The following is a 4,601-nucleotide window of genomic DNA, read 5'->3' on the forward strand; positions in this document are numbered from 1 at the left end:
TAATTCTAAAAGAATGTGGTGCAAAAGAGACGCTAGTAGACACATGGGAAAGAAATCGGTTAAGATGGTTCGGACATGTTGAGAGAATGCCAAATGAACGACAAACGAAAAAAGTGTATCAAGGTAAAGTAAATGGCAGCGTGTCCAGAGTTAGACCGCGGAAAGAATGGTTAGAATGTGTGAATGAGACCCTAGATAGAAGAGACATAAGAAGTCACAGAAACACGAGAGCCTGCATGAAAAAATGCATGGACATAAAAGAAGCTAGAGAAGTATGCCAGGACAGGAAAGTATAGCGGCAAATAGTTAATAAATAGAGTGTCAGTAGAGTGAATGACGCATGAAACAAAGACCTTGGCTATTAATGGACCCAAGTGGGGAACCTCACACAAAGACTTCGTGAGGTTCTTCGCTTGGGGTCATTGCTAGAGAGATTGATCAGCAACCTAGGTCGGAGCAGTGTTGCGGAACAAACGTGTTATTTACTTAAATAGCACGAGACATCTGGATCAATCTGAAAAATCTCTATCCCTTCCACACACTACTCCTTTCTCCTGCCGAGTGAGTCACGCCTACCCCGAAAGGGAAATGGCTTAATGGTGTAATAATAATAATAAACATTGTCATAATTTATATTTCAGAAAGTATTAGAATTGTCTGAAATTAGACACCGAAACATTCCAATTTCTAAACGAAAGACGCAAAATAAAATAATGAAAGTTTTAAAGAGCAATTATAGCTTTTGAAAAGTCCTATAAAATTTCTTTAACTATAGTTAAAGAAATTTTGCTATTTATTTTTCAACAGGTTTCGTCATTTTTGTTTTATAAATCGAAAGTACTATGCAAAAAACCGAAAATTCAAATTTTGAGCCAATAAAGGACGCAAAATCTGGGTAAAAATGTATGAAAAAATTTCAGCGTAAAAAAACTACAACATTTCTTTGAACTACTTTTTGACAGAACTCCTCGAAAATTCCAATATTACGCCAAAAGATGCGAGATACGTAAAAATCTAAAAGATACTTGTATGATATTTTATTTTATCCATTGAGAATAATATGAAAACAAAAATTCTATTTTTAGCGTCTGGAAAAAGTATTGTAGTTTTTTAATTTGAAATAATTCAGAAAATGATTATACTTTTAAAAATATATGTCAAAAATCGAGCGCTTTGAGCGAGTCTCACAATAAAAATACTGTTGAGCTACAAAGCTTCGAGAAACTTAATCTTTATTTATGCACAATTTAATAGAAATGCAAAAAATAAGTATTCGAACGCGAAGTGCGAGTTCCAACAGACGCGCAACCTAGGCGCGCTCAAACTTGCGAGCGAAGCCAACGGCGCGCATTTTTTTTTAATATGTTCAACTATTTTTGGTTTAAAATTAATTATTTTATTGAAATTTTTGTTTGGCATATTGCAAATCTTATTCAAAAATCTTATTAAATTTTCTCAAGAATCGTAGGAAAATTATATTTATATGGCCTTAAAAACAAATAAACATGATAAATAAGTAGTTATTCGACCTTATTATTTTATTTTAAAAATTGTTTTGCCCTCAAAAAGAGAAACTTCGCGCGCGCATAGTGCGTGTTTGATTATACTATTCTGTTTAAAATTGAATGAAAAATCTTTCTAAAAGAAAAATTCATAGTCGGTCAAGAATTGTTTTCTGCTAGTTATTTTGAACCTAGTTTTTTGTTTTCGCCGCACTGCAGAGAGCCTAATGTGTACAATAGTCTAATTTATTTCGGAGAACATATATCAGTAAGAACAAATTTCTTTCGTGTTTTCTGTTACTGATTCTACATGTTTCACCGAAATTTGCTCACTTCAGCGTCACGCAGTAGACGAGATTCGAATTATTCTCCTAACCTCGGTGAAACTTTGGCCGAAATATTTTTCATTTTTAACCGTTGCAAGTCTTACCTGCAAAAAATTTTAACTTTTGTTTCTTCTGTGTCGTTTTAAATCTGTTGTCCCGATTTATAGCTCGAATTCACTCATACAAAGCCGTTTACCCATTGCTGCTAAGGACGCTGTAGCAGACGACAGCTTTTATTCCATCGGAGATAAACTTTCGCTAAATAGCATGCCAACTTTAACAGCGGGAAATTTGAAATGCAACTAAATTTAAATTTGGTTTTTTCTGTGATCATTTAAAATAACTGTTACTTGAATTTTTCATATCTACAGGCAATTAAAAATATTATACTCTTTTTTGTAAAATATATAAATTTCCTTCGGTATGATTTCTTCGACATGTAATATCACAGAAAAAAACTAAAGTTAAATTTCGTTGCATGTAAAATTTCCCCCTGTTAGAGTTTACATGCTATATGGCGAAAGTTTATACTACGATGGAATAAAAACTATCGTCTGTTACGGCGGTCTTAACAGCAATGGGAAAACAGCAATGTATATGTGAATTAAAGCTATAAATCGGGACACCAGATTTAAAACGACACAGAAAAAACAAAAGTTACCATTTTTTTCAGGTTAGACTTACAACAATTTAAAATGCAAAATATTTCGGCAAAAGTTTCACCGAATTTAGGAGAATAATTCGGATCTCATCTACTGCTGACGCTGAAGTGAGCGAATTTCAGTAAAATATGTAGAATAAGTAAGAGAAAAAACGAAAAAAATTTGTTCTTACTGATATATTTCCTCCGAAATAAATAAGACTATTGTCCAGGAATTAAAAGTTACTTAACACCATTTAACGTTACCATTTACGATTAAGCGCAGAAAGCAATTGACAGATAGGAATCCCCGGTTCTCTACAATTTGCTGAAGTTAAAGGACGATAGATAGCGCTAGCTTCACAATTCTCGCTACATTTTATGCCGTTTTACGTCCTCCTGGGCCTGATCAACTTCCTAATATCCATTTTTACCGAGATCCAGATAGTCATCTTATACCATTAGGCTTCGTACGGGTTGATACTTATAGACTAGTACATGATAGTAATCACATGTTTGGGATAATGTATGATGATATCATTCATCCAGTATCTGATAATGTGGGGCATATGGTTAGAGTAAACTTGTATAACAATCAGAATGTTCCAATGTCACAAGAATTAGCTCGTCTATATGGTTTTGTCCGACCGCCCAGCAGCATTCTAATAATAATACACACCCTTCTGCTTCAGCTAGTAGCAGGCACAATTCACATGCATGATTAATTCAAGTCAAGAGAAATGTAAAAAACGAATCAAAACTTGACATAAAATGAAACAGGTAATCAAAATAAAATATCCATGTATTGTATTTTTTACGTTTTAGTCGGCTTCAAATGAAAATTAATATATAGAGATCTAATATATACCCTATGATGGTTAGAAAACTTTAAATCTTCCAAAGTTACGGTGTACCTTGATATTTTTGTTCTAAATCATGAAAAAAGATTACTCTACAAGTATAAGGCAAATCGGAGCATATGTCAAACGGCGTTTTAGCTTTAATAGAGAATATGTCTCAAATAAATAGACATAAGTGCGATGTTAAATATAAGTCTTTAAATTCGGCTTGCTTTCGTCTATAATTTCAATGGATTTTTAAACTATAATTTATAATCTTAAAATATTACCAACAATATGGAAAATGATACAATAAAAGTTCAGAAAATTCGTGAATACAATGTATTGTTCTTGCAAATCTCTCATTATAGGTATCCAACCAAATTTATGCAGCACAACAAATTTTTAAAGCAGATCTTACTACAGTTCATTGATTTTTGTAGTATCTGAGCTAAAAAATGACTTTCCTTTCACAAATGAATTCCTAATGGAACAAAGCATTTAATGTTTTGTTGTTTAAAAGAATACTTCAAATATCAGAAACAGATGGGATCCATTATTTAGGAAGAAAAAGATAACATCGCAAAGAAGGCGAATTGAGCTGCACAATTATTATCAGACATTTTAGTTCCTTTTTTACTTTGTTTAATATACTTTTTAATTTTGTTACCACTTTTCTTGTGACCAATAATTTTTTTTATCTTTGAAGAAGCGTGTTCTGTCGCTAACCTTAAATAAGACGTCGAAAAACTTGTGCTACAATTAGGCTTGCAAAAAAATTATTTTCAAGGCTGAAGCAATTTTCGAGCAATTTCAGAATGGAGATGGTATTTCATAATTGAATTTTTTTCAAATTACATTTAGTCACAATAAGAATGTAAATTCTGTCATCTTTTTTTTACTTTAATTTAGTTTAGCCTGCGCTTACATGTCTATCTAGACGGATGAATTTACTCCAGAAAAATCGTCGGGCTAAAGAAGAGTGCGAGTAGCGGGAGGAATTTAGCCGCAGAAATTTGTCTGGCTACTGATACAATATAAATTTTAAAGACTTTTTTATCATTATGATATTAATTCATATGTATATTGTCTCGCCTATTATTTGGCAGATTAATCTTGTAACGAAAAAGACGAATTTTAATTTCGGAAAATTGATGTAATATTTTGAAAAATTCGCTTGTGTTGTTAAAAAAATGAATCCTCTTGGTTACAAGTTTAACTATTTGGTTGAAAATTGTTGTAATTTGTTCAAAAATTCGTCTTTTTTGTTAAAAAACAATCTTCTCTGTTAAAA

This window comes from Belonocnema kinseyi, chromosome 2 (assembly GCF_010883055.1).
Source record: "Belonocnema kinseyi isolate 2016_QV_RU_SX_M_011 chromosome 2, B_treatae_v1, whole genome shotgun sequence".
Classification (NCBI taxonomy): Eukaryota; Metazoa; Arthropoda; class Insecta; order Hymenoptera; family Cynipidae; genus Belonocnema; species Belonocnema kinseyi.